Source organism: Balaenoptera ricei, chromosome 5 (assembly GCF_028023285.1).
Source record: "Balaenoptera ricei isolate mBalRic1 chromosome 5, mBalRic1.hap2, whole genome shotgun sequence".
In the NCBI taxonomy this organism is placed as follows: Eukaryota; Metazoa; Chordata; class Mammalia; order Artiodactyla; family Balaenopteridae; genus Balaenoptera; species Balaenoptera ricei.
In genome coordinates, this window is record NC_082643.1 from 89633119 (window position 1) to 89652458 (window position 19340).

Sequence of the window (19340 nt, forward strand, 5' to 3'; positions counted from 1 at the left end):
AAATCAAAAAGAGATGAGTATTCACTGCTCCCCCCGTCCCTCAGCAATGTCTTATGGCTTAATTAAGACAGTAATGACTCTGGGGACAGAAAACATGTTCGAATTCTAAGCCAGCCCCAGCCTAGCACATTCTCTCACCAGGCAGGCATCAGGAAAAACGGAGAGCAAGCCCAGCTGAAGGTCACCACACCAGGGGGAAGGTGACTCCTCTCCAATTTTAAAAAGAGGAAGAAAAAGCATGAGGCAGCAGCTGCTGGTCCACAGAGCTGTGTTCGTGTTTGACCAAGGAGCCAGGGCCACTCAGATTACAAATGTATGCACACAAGCAATACTCTATGTAGGCAGTGGGAATCAAAATGGGATGTCCCTGTCGGTGTGATGACTGGGACACAAAGACACACAAAGACACACACACACACTTGTCAGAAAATATTTTCTTTAAAGCAAAGTCCACAAATGAAAAACTATGATTTTTCTCAGCAAATTCAAACCTTTCTAACCTTCTGCATTAAAGACATCGTGTGACAAATCAGAGCAAGCCCACCCCGTCCCACTAAGAGGTGCGCGCCAGCTTCTGGTGAGCAGACCTTCAAGCTTCCCAGAATGATAGATGGTGGCGTGGTTACAGCTCTAGTTATCAGGCCCAGTGTCAGCATCCACAGAAGCCCCCAAACTCCCCTCTTCATCTATCACTGACTACAACGCAGTAAGACAAACAGAACAGATTTCATTCAAATCAACTGCACAGTTGGGAGACAGTTTTCAATTTTATTCCATAACGAGGGTGGCTTTATTGCTGTAGCTACTGAAGGAATACAAAGTGGCCAGATTTCTGGTCCATAAAAAGGCCAGTGTTAGAGTCTGGAGGAATGTGAAATTGAGAAGAGGAACTCTTCTGCAGATTTATGCGTAGGTAAAGTTAAAGCGCAAATCAGGGAGACTGGACGCTTTAATATGGCTCTTCTTTAGCGATATTTATACAAGCCTTTGAACTGAGCCCAACCATTCAGAGCTGATACCGTGCAGTGTTCTCAAAAACTTACCAAATATTAAAAACCCTATTTTGCAGAAAAACAACACTTTGCATGTTGGAGAGGCAGAGTCACAGTTAAGCAAACGTCCCTTTGTTTTCCACCAAGAGAAACTCAAGCTTTTTTTTTTTTTTTTCACCTTTTACATTGGATGAGAGAAGATCTTTTCCTTTGTTGCAGAATCAGCAAGAAACTGGCAACCTGGAAATGTGTATTGCATTCAGCCTGCACTCCCCCTCCAGGATGGCAGTGTCTGAGCAGTTAGGGAGCACAGTCCTGGGGACTGGGTCGGCTACAGAAAAGGATGAAACAGGTCTTCCGGTCTCCAGAGGCTGCCAGTCTCCTGAGGCTTCTGGTCTCCAGGGGCTTCCGGTCTCACTCTGTAGGAATGAGACAGGCAACCACAGTGAACATCTCTGTGGTCTGAGATTATCGGAGAAAGATTTCTGAAGAAGGCAGGAATTTAGCTGAGCCTTGAAGCAAAGGGAGCAGGTAGATAACGGTTTCCTATTTCCACTCCTCTGCATCTACTATTCCCTCTACCTGGAACTCACTCGTCATCTCATCTTCTCTGAAAACACTAGTTTTCCTTGAAGAATCCCAAAGTCTAAAGTCAGGGCATCTTCCCACCAGCCCCACCTCTCAGCCCACCTCTTTCCTTCCTGTTCCCTCAAGTCATTTAGTCTTTGCAAATTCTGTCAGTTACGCGGTGAGCATTTTGACAGAGAGCTGGGTTGAACACAGGACTTCCAGACCTGGGGGCAAGATGAGATTGTCCCAAGGTGGAAATGCAGACCTCATGCTTCCTGTAACAAGATCCCATCAGCCAAAGGCTATGGTGTTGAAAATACATGCTACGTATAAAAAGTAACTTGCCCTGAAATTTTTCTTGAAACTAGAAATGTTGTCATAAATGCTCCAGAGAAGGTGGATTTTATGTGCTCTAATTCAGATTCCGTTTATCCAGGGGTTAGAGCCACTGAAAACCTTGACAAAAAGATAGTCAGGCCGCATACCTCTCTGAGGACTCTTTCAAACTCCCTCTAACAGGGTGGATTAAGGATCTGGAGGTATTCAGAGGGAGGGAAAATTCTACTGTGGAGACAGATGTGTCCAGGAAGGCTTAGTGAAAGACGTACAGTCTTAACTTAGGTCCCAAAGGACAGAAAAGGGAGAGAGAGGCGGAGAGGGGTCAGGAAGGGTGTCTGGGAGGGGCAGGAATAGCCTAAGTCAGGATGGATCAGTGGTCAGGCAGGGTAGGAGCTGTACGTCAGGAGGTGGGGCTGCTGCTCAGACTTTGCAGGGTAGGACCCAGCTCATGCTAACAAGGGTGCTTTTCCTGAAAGCAAAGGCTACTGATGACCTTTTTTCTAGACATCTTAGTTGGGTGCCACCAAGTCTGACCCAAAAGCCAGACTCCAAGCAGGATGTGGAAAGAGGGGTACGTCAACAAAGGTGAAATCCATCACTTGGATCTAAGGTTCAAGGCATTCAGTTCAGGGGTGAGGAGGAGTCTGGAGCCATAGAAGTAAGGCAGTCTCTCTCATAACAGAGAGAGGTCACAGCGGCCTCTGCACGCTGCATGTAGAACAAGCCTGGGAAGTCAGACGGGTTCCATCCCATGTGTCACTTCTGATGAAATCATAGTAACTGCCTGGGGGGCTGTGTTGCCAAGGACCCACTCTCCTCACTGCAGCCTGCAGAACTCTCCCGGCGGCAGCCCTGTTCACCTGTCCACCTGCATTTCCTTCTTGCCTCTGCCCTCCCCTTGGCTCACTGTGAGGAAAAACGTCCCGAGAGTCACCTCTGTCCCTCAGTGGGACCAATATTGACACGATGCTGCCTGAGACATTCCCACTCCTGAGGGAGCTCCTGCAGGGGCTGGAGGACCTGTCTGTCAGGGAAATGGTAACCCTTGAACACTGGATGAGAGAAGCCCTCATGGAGTTCTTCCAATTCTAACCTTTTAGGATGTAATCAACCTGATGACCAAATAGGTTGGTCCAAGTTGTAATTGACCAAGCTTTTACAAAAGGGAACTGCCAGGTCCCTGTGTCACACCCAGCTGTCAAGTGGATTAACCAGGACTAAAAAGATGGCACTTTGAAAACCCAAAGCACCAAAACCAAAGAATTAAATCAGTGAAATATTAGTGAGTTGTACTTGAAGATAAAATTAAATACTTAATATTTGTCTGTTGCATACCAAAGCAAATTGCACAAAGTAACTCATAATGAAATATTTAATTAGCTGCTCTGAAATGAATTTGTTCTCAAACCATTAATCTAATTAGCACCCACAACTTCCCTTTCACAGCACTTGCCTTGTTTATGTATGAGGCCGACACACAGCTCACATTTGTCTACTTATGTATATGTGTATCTCTAAGAGCCTCCTCCGTGTAGTACAGACTATTTCCTGCTCCCTTGCCTCCCATATTTGTGGGTAACGTTCATTATCCACAAAACAAAATAAAGAAATTGCTCCAAATGAGAAACATTTGATGTTTCAAAGTGCACAGAGAAGGGGCTATTTTTCCAACATGCATTGCAGATGTAGCAGCTGAATGCATGTGCACACACAAACTCTAAATGAATAGCCTGCATAATCGTGACAATTATATGTTGCAATATATTCTGTTTCTGCTAATCAACTCAGGAAGCTCCAAAGAGGGGGAAAAAAAAAAGATTGTCGTTTCGTTCTTTTCAATATTGCAGCTTGTGGACTCTACCTCTTACTGATAAATCTGACATTATTGAAAAAATACTGAAATAAATTTAGAAACAAAAATTATTCCCACTGAAAAATTAGATAATTAACATTTTGAAGGCAGCCGGAATGGGGAATAGCTGAGAGAATACCAGTACAATACTGCCATCTAGAGGCAACTATGGGAAACTACAGCTTTTAAAAAAAATTTTTTTCAGATTGCTTTATTCCAGAGATGTAAAATAAGCAAAATAAAAAGGCTTGCTGGTATATCCAATAAGGATAGGAAAAGGAGACCTGGAATTCTAAAAACTAGATTCTTATTATTCTTACATGGCTTAAAGCAGAGCTCTCCAAACTTTTTTCACTTCTTTGGACCCTTGGGTGTTTGGGAGGCTGAAGAGGAGGGCAGGGCTGCTGATCTGGCAGAGAGGGCCACGACCAGGCCTGCCAGGAAACTGAATACATGAGTGGGGTCAGGCTTAGTAATGCCTGTTCTTCCTGTTTTGTTTTTGCATTTGTTTAGGGAAATCTGAAAGTTTGTATGTGAAATCTCCGGATGTTTTAATTTGGCAACTTAAAATTTAACTGTGCAGTGAGAATGAAACATGTCTGTGGGACAACCTTGGCTCAATGGCAACCGGTTTGTGACACTTGGAATGAAAGAAAAAATATTACTGGTGAATCCTGACCCAAGGAGAAAGGAAGAGAGAACCTAGGAAGTTGTTGCCAGCTTGGAAACGTATGAAGAGGGAATGGGGGCCACACCTAGAAACTCCAGCCCAGTCACATGGGAAGACAAGAGTCTAATGTAACAGTAGCCTTAGCTCTCCAACTGTAACTCATGGACTTCTGCGTTAAAGGACTTAAGGAAATGTGCACAATCTTCCAAGTGCAAACGCAGTAAGCTCTTTCCCCACCTCATCACACAGGGGAAAATCGTCCATAACGCTGAATCATTCCTGTGTTAGGCCAGTCCTTTCTCCGAACCCTGGTTACAGCTGAGAAAGCTCCCCCCAAGAATTGTGACCCAGGAAATGGGAGACACCATGGGAAAGAAAGGAAGGAGAAGAAAGCTCACAAAAAAATGCCAAAGGCAGACAGAAACTGCCAAAGAAGAAAAACATGGGGCTTTCCTTTTGATATTGTTTTCAATCATTGCAATGAACAAGTTAAAAGTCATAACTAACTATGGACACAGTATCAAATAACTCAAAGAGAGCAAAACAAAAATGGTATACAAAGTGATGCCAAGCCCTGCATATGTCTCTATAGAGCAAATAAACGTTGGCAGGTAGAGAGTGAAACATCAGGCAAGCTGGGATGTTGCAATTGATTTGCACTCTTCAGTTACCCTGTACTGAGGTGCTCTGTGTGTTCTTTCCCTCTGGATAAAATAATCGCAGGTTTATACTGTCACAGAACAAAGAGAATCATGATGTATGTTTCATAATTTATTAATATTTAGCTGATTCCACACTTTTGCTAAACAGAAGAGTGAAGGAAGGACATTTCAGAAGTGTGTTCACAAGAACCCAGGAGGAAGCAGGGAGGCCAGGGGCACAGTGGTCAGTGTGGGTGAAGGTGGTGCATCTCCTCTCCAACTTTCCCTTCTCTCTCTTTACTGATTTTTTTTTTTTGGTCTTCTTGTTGCATCAATTTATGAAAACAAGGTGTTAGAATCTCCAATTATAACTGTGGATTTGTTCTGTGAGTCTTTCCTTCATGTATTTTAAAACTGTATTGTGTGCATCCCCTATATATTTAGGATTTCTGTGCCTTCCTGGTGAATTAAAATATCATTATGAAATGTCTCTATATGTAACAATAATCTGTCTGGAAGTCTGCTTTGTGTGAAATTGACATAAGCACAGCAGCTTTCTTGTGCTTACTATTCCATTGTATAGCATTTCTCCTCCTTTTTTCACATTCTAACTACATGTATACTTATACTTAAATTGCTTCATTTATAGGTAGCATCTTGTAGAGTCTGCATTTTTATGCAGGCAGTCTCTGCCTTTTAAATGAAGAGTTTAGTCAATTCATTTTAAGTAATTAATATGATTGGGTTTAATTCTACTACCTTGCTATGTGCTTTCTATTTTTTCAATCTTTCTTGTTTGTTCTTATTGTTCCTCTATTTCTCCTGGCTTATTCTCTTTTGAATTAATCAGATTTCAGTTGTAGAATTTCCATTTGGTTCTTTTTTAGAGTATCCAGTTCTCCACTGAGGTCTCCCATCTGCTGACTTACTGTGTCCATCTTTTTTTTTTTTTTTTAAGTCTTTGAACATTTTTATAATGTCAGTTTTAAAGTCCTAGTCTGCTAAGTACAGTATCTGGGTCCTATCAAAGTCTATTTCCATTGACTGGTGTTTGTTCCCTTGATCATAGGTAACACAAGTCTAATTGCTCACATGTCTAACAACATTTTATTATATGTTGGACATTGTGGGTGATGTTTAAGGAGTCTGGATTATGTTATTTTCTCTAAGGAAGGTTAGTTTTGTTCTGCAAAGGAGCTAATTATTGGCAAATTTCCTTACTCTGGCTTGATTTTATTCTTGTTAGGGTGGTTCTGTTTCATATTTATTCTTAGTCCCAGGACATGGCTTTTACGTCTATTGCAGGGGTTAGCAAATGTTGTCTGTAAAAGCCAGGTAGTAAATATTTTAGCTTTGTGAGCAGTATATGGTCTCTATCTCCTTTTCCTCCTTCTCCTTCTTTTCCTCCTCCTCTTCTTCCAGCTTCTGCTGCTGCTGCTGCGCTGCTGCTTTTGAACAATACTTTTTAAAAATGTAATAATCATTCTTAGCTCACGGGCCACACAAAAACATGCCACAAGTGAGATTTGGCCATCGTTTCCTGACCCCTGCTCTAGAGCATGGTCCGTAATCCTAGCATGTAGCCTTTACGAGTTCTCAGCTGAACCCCTGCAGTGTTTATTGAAGACATTCCATTCGGGATTGGCCAAACTTCAATGTACACTGGCTAGCTCATGGCAGTCACTCTCTCCTAAGCCTCATGAAGCCTCACCCTGTGGGGGTACAGCCAAGCTCTCAGCTAAAGACCCAGAAGAAACCTCTATGCTCCACACCACACTGAGGTCCAAAAGGTGCTAAATGGAAAGAGCTGTGCAGGGGAAGAAGCAGTTCTGTCTTGCCTGGGTTAATTTTCTCTCTGAGGCTGTACATTTTAGGAATAACCTAAAGAGCTGTCCATGTCCTCACTGTCTGTGATATGTTCTTACCCTCAGGAGAAACACTGATCCAAATCTTATAAAATAGTTAAATAGTTACTCATGACATCATCCTTACAGATGATTTTGCTCTCCTCGTTCTAGTATCGTTGATTACTGTAAAAAAAAAATCACTATCATTCGGACTTGTCATCAACTTCTGGCTTCCTCCTTCTCATGCTTACCTAAAGATTCTGCTATAAGCTTCAGATTAAAAAGTAGGTGTTTAACCAAGACAGACATCCTCAGAGCCTCAATGAAAAGGACAAGGCACTCTTACCTATTGATACTTTAATAGACTCATGAGTATAAACTGCCAAGCTGACACCACTTAGACAACTGCAGATTGCAGCAGGAGACTGAGTCAGGATCTCCAGGACTTTTTTCTTTTAGTCCAGAAGCAGCCACTTTGTAAAAGCAGATTGCAGACCCAACATACAGTGCAACAAGTATTAGTTACATGGAAGTGAATGAACTGATAAGGTGAATACAATTGTGGTTATTTGTATTGGGATATTATTTATCTTCTTATTGTGTACTGGTATTACTTTTAATGTTCTATTTTCTTATGGACCTATGATGAAGCCCTTTCTCTTTCTTCTTGATCAACACCTAACCTTTATTTTAAACTAGGGATTAGAAAACGATGGTCCATGGGCCAAATCTAGCTCATCACAGGTCAAATCTAATCTATGAGCCCATTGTTTACATGTTGCCTATGGCTTCTTTTATGCTGCATTGGCAGATTTGAGCACAAATCTTATAGTAGACCCATGGCCCACAAAACTGAAAACATTTACTATCTTGTCCTTTATAGAAAAAGTTTGCTGATCCTTGTTTTAGACTATGCCTTTGCAAACTGAAATGAACTATTGTTTACAACACTGTCAAATTCAGAGACAAATGTTTTTTACTAAGTCTTTTGATTTTAGAACCAAGGTAGTGGACTTTCCTGGTGGCACAATGGTTAAGAATCTGCCTGCCAATGCAGGGGTCATGGGTTCGATCCCTGGTCCGGGAACATCCCACATGCCACGGAGCAACTAAGCCCGTGTGCCACAACTACTGAGCCTGCGCTCTAGAGCCTGCGAGCCACAACTACTGAAGCCCGTGCACCACAACTACTGAGCCTGCGCTCTAGAGCCTGCGCGCCACACCTACTGAAGCCTGTGCACCTAAAGCCCATGCTCCACAACGAGAGAAGCCATCGCGATGAGAAGCCTGCGCACCACAACGAAGAGAAGCCCCCGCTTGCTGCAACTAGAGAGAGCCCGTACACAGCAACGAAGACCCAAGGCAGCCAAAAATAAATAAATATATTTATTTAAAAAAAAAGAAAAAAAAAGAGGCAGTTTTTCAAGGGATCAATAAGTTTTGTTTGTTTGTTTAAGCAGTATATAGTTAGAAAAATCAATTGTGTAACCAAAGCTACGCATGAAGTATCAAATGAGAATAAATCTCATTTAATCAGGTATGATATGCCTCCCATTGAGGAACAGGAGTTGTGCTTCATATGTGGAACAAAGGTTCACAAAGCCCTCCCAGTAGACCTAACACCTGTTTTGTGGATTTCTGGATCCTGGAATTTTAGATCATTTCCTAGCAGACCAGGTACCTTAGTAGATTTGGAGAATTTCACAGTGAGAGAGAAATTCATTCACATTTACAGGTACTCCAGGAAAAACTGATAGAAATGAATTTCTTAGGTTTGGTTTTCTAGCTTCAAATCATGAGTGCAAATAAGAGCAACAAAAACTCTTCTGGCCTATTGAATAGACACGAGTAGATTCCACGTAATTTCTCCAGACAGAGGTTAATATTTTGGCCTTAGTCATTGCTTAAGACCATGTGGTGCTGGATTTGCTGACCATACTTCAAATAAATTTATACTTAACTAACACTCTTTGCTGCACCAATGTTAATAAATCAGAACAAGATAAAATAAGACTAGCTTTTGTGATCAAAAATAATCTTTAGGAATTATGATCACAAGGATGGCTTTTAGAAAAAGTTTCCAAAATCTGAAAAAGACAAAGGGGTTTCTGCCTGTTGTTTCAGTGTTGTGTTGGGTGTAGTCTAACAACCTGCCCAGAGTTATTTTGATTCTCTAGGAGTGTGTGCCTCTATATGACTTGCTATTTACTATTCAGGATATTTTTCGACTCTGCAAGGGTAGATGTTAACTCATAGAAAACAGAGATGTAAATTATTCTTGTCCAATAGGAATGAAAATGAAATTTATCTCTGGAGAGATGCAAATGGAAATATTATAACCCAAAAGTTATGGCTTATTTTATATATAACTTAGCAATCTGATTCCAGCATCCTTTCAATGACTTTATATACCTAAGTCTCTCAAATTTTCTTTGAACCAGCTTCACCATTCTGCTGAGTCCTTCATTAATGAGTTTAATAAATTCTTGACACAGTCTCACTTTTAAAAATTTTAGATATATAATCATTGACTACCTTCCTAGATGCTTGGGTAAAATATGAAAGCTAGAGAGAGTTAAGGACTTTTTTAATATAATAAGTGTTTAAGTCTGTTTCCCAATGTAAAAAAGGAAGCCATGAAAAGAGAACTATTAAAGATTCATTCAAGAGGAGACAATTAATGAGTCAAATCCCGGAAAAGGAGCACAAAATTCAAAACGTGAATGGCTGGATGACTCTTGGTTAGAAAAATGACCAACTTTTAACCTGATGGTGAAAAAAGGAAGTATAGTTGTATACATAGATAACTTTGTAAGTTAAGAAGCAACAAGTTGAAGATGTTCATACCACGTAAGCTGTCTGTTGCTGAGACTGAGGGTTTGGTGGTGTGGTAGGTAATGGGAAGGCATGGTAAGGGTTTGAATGGTCACTGGTAGAAATGAGAAAGAGAGCCAATTTGAAACAACCTTGCTGAGGTGAAAAGGGAATTTGTTGGCTGTACTAATCTCAATGTGGGATTTTTGGTGAGAATCAGGGATGTGTTGGAGGAAGTTCCAGACGATTGCAGTGATGTATTGTGGAATTCAGGGAGGAGAACACAAGAGAGAAAGCCAAGATGTGGCCGATGGATGTGGAGGAGGTGGATGGTATCCCGAGACTGGGCCCCATGACAAGGTTGGTGAGGCGCAATGGAGCAAAGGAGTCAGCAGCAAAGAGGCACAGGGTGAGGCTGGGGATGGAGGCTGCCGGTGGACGGTTCCAGATGATGACGAGGTTTCAATGTGAGCAGCACTGGCGTCTGATATTCAAGTTAAGTATGTGTCTCGGGTCAACATTTCAGAAGACATTGGGGTTAGGGTGTAGGGACAGGCTGGTAAAAATGACTTCACTGAAAAATATATAGGGGGCACTAGGCTCTTGCACACTGGTAAAGAGTAAGAAGTTCTTTTTTCATAGGGCAATGCTTGACCTATTCCAGATATTCTGTGTGACCCAGAGCCTGAAGACCACAAGGAAGGGGAGAAGAGTAGAGTAGAGTAGAGATACCCATTGGGTACCCAGCACTGCGGCGGGCCCTTCACACACACCATCTCATTCAATACAGTAATAGTGCAGGAGGCATATTAGCATCCCAACTTCTTAGATGAGCTAATAGGCTCTGGGAGGATAGGCTATTTGCCCAGTATCGCAGGTAGGAAATGTCAGGGCTCATACCCAGAGCTATCAAGAGGCCAAAGTCCATTTTCATAATTACTACAGCATAGTCTCCAGGAAAATAAGGAAATAAGGGAACAGGATTCAGGAAGGGGAGAGAAGTGGGAAAAGGCACTTAATAATTTCTCAAGATGTACATTCAGGCACCTTGTTTTTTCCAAAGGGGGAGGAAGCACTAGGTACCCCTAGAATTGCCCTATACGGCACAACTGTACCTATCAATGTTCATATGAAGCAATTAAAATATTGAGGGGCTTCCCTGGTGGTGCAGTGGTTGAGAGTCTGCCTGCCAATGCAGGGGACACGGGTTCGAGCCCTGGTCTGGGAAGATCCCACGTGCCGCAGAGCAACTGCGCCAGTGAGCCACAATTGCTGAGCCTGCGCGTCTGGAGCCTGTGCTCCGCAGCAAGAGAGGCCGCGATGGTGAGAGGCTCGCGCACGGCGATGAAGAGTGGCCTCCACTCGCCGCAACTGGAGGAAGCCCTCGCACGGAAACGAAGACCCAACACAGCCATAAATAGATAAATAAATAAATAATTAAAATATTGAGAATCCATAAAACAAACATATACTGGAAGTACAGAGAAGAACCCAGGGACTTTGTATCTTTGTTCCTGGTTGCTGGCTCCTTTCAAGGTATTTACATACCAAGGAATTTATGTACCTCACTTCTTTCACGTCATTACTCATAACCAGCTTCGTAACACTGGTCTTCCTAAGCATCCAGCTGAAAATTACAACCCACCACCTCAACTCTCACTACTTGGACACTCCGTTCATCTAAGATATCACATATTTCATTTGTTTATTGTATTCTCCACTAGAACGTAAACACCATGAGAGGAGGACTTTTGTCTTTTTGCTTTTTTCATTTTTGTGGGGTTTTTTTGTTTTTACTATTGTATTCCCAGCATCTAGAATGGTTCCTGGCACATGGTAGAAGCTCAAATATTTTAAAATTTATCTCAACGTCAGGCAAGTGCCCAATGACCTGTGGCAGACCTTTCTAATTCTTTACTCAAAATCCCCCTTCTTTCTTATCAGTAGAATTGTGTTTGAAGGCAGCAGCAGCATACCAAAAATAAATAAATAAATGCTAAACCATTCTATTTCCCAGCTTCTCTAGCTGATGATGGCCGTGAGGCATCGTCCTGGCTGATGAGCTGGAAAAGGAGGTTCCTGGGCGAGGCTTCCTGAAAAGCTCTGTACAAGGCAGTGGTATCAGCCTGCACACACCACTTTGCTTTTGCCCTTCTTGTCTGGCATGTGCATGTGATGCCAGAGGCAGCACAGTTATCCTGGGCCATCAGGCAGCTCAGGATGGATAAAGTGGAAAGAGGGGAGGAGCCACTACCTTACCCTGGACCACCTTCTTCTGGACATCCAGTCCTATGAGGGAAAATAAAGCCCTAATTTTTTGAGCCATTGCTTAGCTGTGTTTTCTGTGACTTGCAGCTGAATGCAATCCTGTGTAAACCCCCAGGGTCAGAATTGTGCTTCCCACTTTCCCCTCCTTCAAATCTAGGCCTTGCGATCCATGTGTGGGAAAGCTAGGTGTGATTGGCACCCACTCAGCCAGCTATATGGAGATTATGGCTTGTTTAACAGTCCAGTCCATCGTGGCAGGACAAATAATACTGAGCACAAGAGAGTGAAAGGCTGGCTGCTTTTCCTGTGCAGACCTAGCAAATGTTGGGTTCTCTCAAATTTCTCTAATCAGGAAAAAAAAATCTAGAGAAAGTGGAAGAGAGGATGAAATGTTTCCCAAACATGGAGAAGTCCCTTCATTTACAGGCTAAGAATAAAATGCAGAGATATAGTCAATATTCCCTGATACAATCAGGATCATCCCCGGCAGATATTTTTAAAATGTAGATTGAGTTCCTAGCCTAGAATTAAATGAAATAGAAACACCCAAGATAGGTCTCCTAAACATCAATTTTGAGAGAGCTCCCCTAGTGCTACTGATTTACATGCTGGTTGAGAACCACTGCTTCAGTGGTTTCACACTATCAAACCTGTTATGGATTGAACTGTGTCCCCTTGAAATTCGTATGTTGAAGGTCTAACCCCCAATGTGACTGTATTTGGAGACAGAGCCTACAAGGAGGTAATTAAGGTTCAATGAAATCACACAGTGGGTTCCTCATCCGATAGGACCTGAGCGTTCCCTGTCTTCCCCGCGGTCTCTCTGCCAAGCGACGACACAGCAAGAAGACGGCTAGCTGTCTGCAAGCCAGGAAGAGGGCTCTCACTAGAATCCGACCATGCTGGCACCTTGATCTCGAACTTCCAGCCTCCAAAACTGTGAGAAAATAAGCTTCTGTGTTGAAGTCCCCCAGTCTACGGTATTCTGCCACAGCAGCCCCAGCTAATACAAGCCTCTGACCAAAGGAGGTGACCACCCTACTTCCCCATGTTCTCTCTAGGGTCCTTACTAGTCTCCCGAAGTATCCTACTCATTCTCACCCTTATACTTGTCTCCCTCCATTGGGAAAACAAGTTGTTAAATATTTACTGAGTCTCTGATTTAGTGGCAGGTGCTAAGAGGGAATGTAAGGATATATAAACAAACGTGTTTACCCCTCGAGCTACCTGGAAGCAACAGAACTGTAAAATAAATTTAAGAAGAATCATTTTCCTATCTACAAAACAGAAACAGACTCACAGACACAGAGATCAGACTTGTGGTTGCCACGGGGGTGGGGAGCGGAGGGGGAAGGTTGGACTGGGAGTTTGGGGTTAGTAGATGCAAACTATTACACTTAGACTGGATGAACAACGAGGTCCTACTGCATAGCACAGGGAACTATGTCCAATCTCCTGGGATAAACCATAACGGAAAAGAATATTAAAAAAAAGAATGTATCTATATGTATAACTGAGTCACTTGGCTGTACAGCAGAGATTCACACAACATTGTAAATCAACTATACTTCAATAAATAAAACAAAATCATTTTCCTCACATTTAACCCTTTCAGTGATTTCCCACTGATCTCAGGACCGAGATGGCCTGCAAGGCCCTACACCACTGGGCCCCCTTTTCTCACTCCCTCCCTACAATTCAGCCTTCTCTCAGTTTCCTGAACCCATCCTTTTCCTCCTGGGCTCTTTCTACACATGCTGTTACCACTGCCTGGGCCACTCAGAAACCTGCTCTCCTCCTCATCTGTTTCCTACCAACTCTTCAGGGTTAAGCACAAATGTCACTTCCTCGGCAAGGCCCTTCCTGCCCTTCGAGTTAGATCTCCATTAAGCACTCGCAGAGCCGCCCCGTGACCTTTTTCTTCATAGCACTAATAACAGGCATGGTGATTTAAACAATTATTTACGGACTTGTTCAACAAGTGAGGTAAGGACAATGTTTATCTTAGTTATGCTTCTGTGCCCAGCACTCAGCATATTATAGCATATTCTTATTAAAAGAATAAGATCTGATAAGACGAGAAATCTCATTAATTACCAGATATATAGAATAGTCATTAAAAGCTCAGGTCAGGAGAGGGGGTAGAGCAGCAGGACTGGATAGGCTAAGCAACTGCACAGAGTAAACACCTAAACAGAGTCTGAAAGGAAAGAATCCAATCATTCTGACATCATTTCTGTTAGGCCTATTCAGACAGCACTCACCATTCAGAGTCCAGCTCTAAAAATACGTTTCACAAAGAAAACGGACTTGTTACTCCATGCCATCTTGATCTCTTCCTTCCTTGGCATCTACATTATAAGACAACAGAAACACAGCCATACAATGCTCATTTGTATTGGGTAATAGTCTTGCACTGTCTGCTAATCATTAAACTTGTGAATGCCCTTAACAGTCTGAAACTTGAAGGCAGCAATAACATGTTATTCATTTATTCATTCATCAGGCATGTAATGTATTCAGTGCCTGAAGTTCCAGTCTGCAGGACCTCAAAGCGAGATAAGGCAGAGTCCTTGCTCTTAAGCAGTTCAGTTTATTGGGCCAACAAGTAAACAGATCCTTGTAATATGATGTGACAAGTGCTGTAATAAACACCAAGTTCTGGACATTCACAGAAGTGGTTTCTCACTCAGATCGGGGGCCTATATGGAAGGCTTCCTGGAGATACCTGAGCTGAGTTAAAGGTTTAGAGTTTGTGGCCCAAGACTTGAGAAGACATTCCAGGCAAAAGGAGCAGCCTGGCTTCTTCAGAAACCTGTATGAAGTTCTGTGCAACTGGTTAGGTTATGTCCATAATGTGAAGCCATGAGGCTAGAGAAGCAAGCAGGTCCAGAACACCAAGGTCTTTTGCTAGTTTAAGTTTATATTTTATCCTACAGGCAATGGAAAGGCATAGAAAGATTTTAATCAGAGAAAATCGAACCTATGGCTTAGAAAGCTCACCAACAAGTAGATGAAAGATGGTAAGGCTGGGTTCAGTTAGCTCTTTAAAGTTAATGAGAAATGGAGAAGGCAAGGCCCCACGGCAGTAGAGGCATTAGCTAAGATGTTCAGGGATTAAATGGACAAGATTTGGTGATGTGGCAATAAATGCACCTTTTCCCTCCCTACCTCCTCTCCTTTCCCAAGGTCCCATGTCCCAGTCCTATTTCCAGGTTCATTTTCTTACCTTTACATTACACGTCAAAGGCAACCTCTGGTTCACTGTTACACCTAGGCTTCACCACCCCCACCACCATCCAGCCCCCCTTTCTTTTAATTTCTTGTCATTGTACTTTTTGACTACAGATGCACACCTCAAGTGTTAACAGAAAGCTTTTTCAAGGAGAAGCACCGAACTTGAATAGCCGGTATTTCAAAAACAAAATAAAAAAGCCACATTCTTCTTCCAGAAACCTTTTCCAGTTCCTAAGTGGCATTGCCCTTCAATCTCCCTCTGATCTGATACCATCATATCCCAGGGACCAGAGGTCTGTGAGAGTATCTCAGAAGTTAACATTCTCACATGTGGGAAATTAGCCCATGTGGATATTTTAGAACTAAGATGCTGCAATTAAAGAGGCGGTACTGGGCTTCCCTGGTGGCACAGTGGTTGAGAATCTGCCTGCTAATGCAGGGGACACGGGTTCGAGCCCTGGTCTGGGAAGATCCCACATGCCGCGGAGCAGCTGGGCCCGTGAGCCACAGCTACTGAGCCTGCGCGTCTGGAGCCTGTGCTCCGCAACAAGAGAGGCCGCGATAGTGTGAGGCCCGCGCACCGCGATGAAGAGTGGCCCCCACTTGCCACAACTAGAGAAAGCCCTCGCACAGAAACGAAGACCCAACACAGCCATAACTTAAAAATAAATAAATAAATAAATAAATAAATAAAAAAAGGCGGTACTTAAGGAATAGACACAAGGTATTCTTAACAGAACCACAATACTGGGATGGCTGCTATGTTACACAACTATTTGAAACTAAAATGTGGCAGTCTGAAGCAAGAGATGCAGAACAAGTTTGACCCAGGTAAGATTTCTTAGAGCCCTGCTTCACAGGGAACTAGAACCTGCCAGGGCCAACTGAGCAGGATGTGGGAAGGGGAAGCAGCACCTCTGCCTCTGCTTTAAGGACTGGGGATTTGGAGTGGCTGAGACACTATGACCCCCACTCTCCCCATTCCCCCCACTCCACCCACTGCAGAACCGCTCTCACCCAGTGGAGGCCAACTGCCAGCCTTACCTGGAGCTCCCCGCTTGCTCTCTCACTTTTGGAGGCTGATGAAGACACTGCAACATAAGCAGTAAACACTAGATCATCAGGATAATGGAGACCCTGGCAGTCAAAACTCTAGCTCATGAAGGGATCCTGGGCATTGCCTCAATCCTTTCTTGCTGATAGGAAATCAAGATCTGGACTGAGGCCTCCCTACAACGTCCCATCTGGGCCTACAACAAACATCGCCATGGAGAGGACCCTTTGAGGGCCACTCCAGAGACCTGTAGATAACCTCAGAAAAGCCCAATCATGGGACTGAGGCAATATCTGAAAATTGGCCTGAAGCCCACTTGACACCAATTGAGAAATGCAAATCAAAACTACAGTGAGGTATCTCCTCACACCAGTCAGAATGGCCATCATCAAAAAGTCTACAAATATCAAATGCTGGAGAGGGTGTGGAGAAAAGAGAACCCTTGTATACTGTTAGTGGGAATGTAAATTGGTGCAGCTGCTACAGAGAATAGTATGGAGGTTCCTCAAAAAACTAAAAATAGAGTTGCCACAAGATCAGATCAGGCCTACCTGAGTAAATCTGAAGGAGAGTGTCTTTCAACAGACGATCCTGTTTCAGGGCTGGGGATGTGGGGAGGGAGTCTTTTATCAGTACTATCAGGGCTTATGTGGGGTTGCTCAAACACTGTTTCTCTCTGGTAAACAATTTACCCCCGAATGAGCACCCTCACAGCTGTTACAAAGTGTTTTGCTGGAACTCAGTAACTGCAAGCTCACCTGCTGGAACTAGACTACTAGTTAGGTGCAACTTGCCCTTGGACCTGTGTGTTTCAGCCACACCAAGTACTCTGCCCGTCCTCAGCAAATCAGCATCATTCAATTATCCTTGATTTAGTAACTATCGAGTTACATAATCTCTCTCTCCAACATTTGGTTTACATTTCTATTACTGCCCTTATTTTAAGGGTTCATGACCTGTCTCCCCTATTAGATACCAAGTTCCTTTAGGGCAGGTACCTGTCACATTAGTCTCTGTACCTCCAGAGCTTATCGTGATGCTTGGTACATGGTAAGCTATTTAATATTTGTTGAATGAATTAAGCAGATTCTGATTGTCTCTTACCTGTAATTGGGGGGGGGGGGGGGGGAGGCAGGGGGCGGGGAATCTACTCTCTCACTGAAGACCTAAAAACAGGAGAGCAGGAAGACTAAAATTTAAATGTAGGTTTTCTTCGGCTTACTTTTAAAAATAAACATGAAAAATACTATTTGATAAAAAAAATCAGTTTTAGTTAGTAAATGAAGAATACAAGAATAGCTACATTTGAAAGACTGTGTGAAAGATTGAAAAAAAACACTAGGACCTCAAGAACTTAACAGGCAAAGGACATGAAGAGACAATTCACAGAAATGAAAAATACATGGCATAAAAAAAAAACCTTCCATCCATACTAGACATTATTTACCAATTAAAAAACTTATTAAAATAGCAAAGTTTTAACCAAATGGCAATTCAGAAATGATGGTCTGAGGCAAAAAGTCACTTGTACCCTCAAGTATTGAGGGGAATACAAACATAGCTACGTGGAGAAAGAACTTTAACAGTCACCCTCAAGGTATCTATGTGAGACTTTGTGTGTATACATACAAACATATGTGCATATACATAAAATAAAAATCTTGATGCTTTTCTAAAACTATATATATTTTAAGGAATGAGAATGTTCACTAGAATTTATGCAGTATGACTTAAAAGTTAGCATGGTTCTACCACTTATTAGCTATGTGATCTTCAGCAAATTATTAATTTTCTGGGCTCAGTTTCCTCATCAGTAAAATGGTGATTTTAAAAAAAGAAAAAAAAAGACACCTACCTTACAAGGTTAAATGAGAATATATAGAGAGTTCAGAACAGTGCCTGGTATATAGGGTGCTCAATAAATGTTAAATGCTACTATTCCTCATATTAGAAATTTGGAAACAGCCTAATGTTTAATAATAAAAGAATGATTAAAAAGATTATGGTTAATCAATACAATGGCATATCATACAATCATTAAAATGTTGTTCATGAAGAGTTTTTAATAATGTTGGAGAAATGCTTATACTATATTAAGTGAAAAAGCATAATATAAAGCTATATAGTATGATTTAAATTATGTAGAATATATATCAGTATATAGAAAATGATCTAGCAGAAAACATACCAAAATATTAAAGTGATTACTGTGGGCAGTAGAATTTGATCTACTTGCTGTTGTTTTTCTTCTTCATACTTTTCTATCATGAATCGTTTTTTTACAGTAAGGAAGGTATACTTTTAAAATCAGGAAAATACCATAGTTTTATAAGGTTAAAATAAGGTAAGAAATGGGTAATTTTAAAAATTTATATTAACGTCCAACTCTTCGTGTGTAAATGATGTGATACAGAAATTATTGTGACTTTCCAAAACTCAATTATTTTCTGTTGAATTTACAAATACAGAGCATTGTACTAATGCAAGTAAATATTATAAGCAACATAAGGCAGCACGTATCCCTTGGTTGAGTCTGTTTATAACTGTATGAAATTTAGAACAAACAATGCATCCCCCGACTTAAGACGGCCCACATTTTACTTAGGCCAGCCTCTCCCACTCCCAACCACAAGTTCTAGCGTCCAGGTGGCTCTGATCCAGGGTCCCTTCTAATCCTGAACAAGTGGAAGCCTTGCTGGGCACTCCTAGAGATCCTCCTTCTCCCAGCCCCACTTCAGGCTCTGTGACTCTTACCTTCTCTATTCATCAAACTAAAAGGTTCTCATCCCTTCTGCAATTTTCAAAGGGAAGAACTCCTGCCTGGTTGTAAGAAGGAGAAAGAAGATTAGGTATTCCCTTCACTCTGAAGAAACTTTCCAGGGCGCTTTTCAATTCTTCATGCACAATTGTTCCCCTTCCTAAACAGCTTTAGGGTCTATGTTCCTCAACTCTTGACCTTTCAGGTTAACTTACCTTATAATTAGTCCAAAACACTATGTTCATTTCAGTCAAACAATTTTTGCCCTCAAAGCACTGTCTATTAAATATATAAATAT

The 19340-nt window shown here is 42.1% G+C and overlaps 1 long non-coding RNA gene across 2 annotated transcripts; it reads right to left on the reverse strand.

The window, feature by feature from the left end:
• Positions 1-261: 261 nt before the first annotated feature.
• LOC132366000 (uncharacterized) lies at positions 262-19281 on the reverse strand. Of its 2 annotated transcripts, none has more exons than XR_009503326.1 (4): positions 19039-19281; positions 16275-16321; positions 14258-14344; positions 262-1411 (listed from the first exon to the last, which is right to left on the reverse strand). It is a non-coding gene; the product is annotated as an uncharacterized LOC132366000 (long non-coding RNA). The 2 variants fall into 2 exon arrangements; XR_009503327.1 differs by lacking the exon at positions 19039-19281 and adding an exon at positions 16836-17105.
• Positions 19282-19340: the final 59 nt, after the last annotated feature.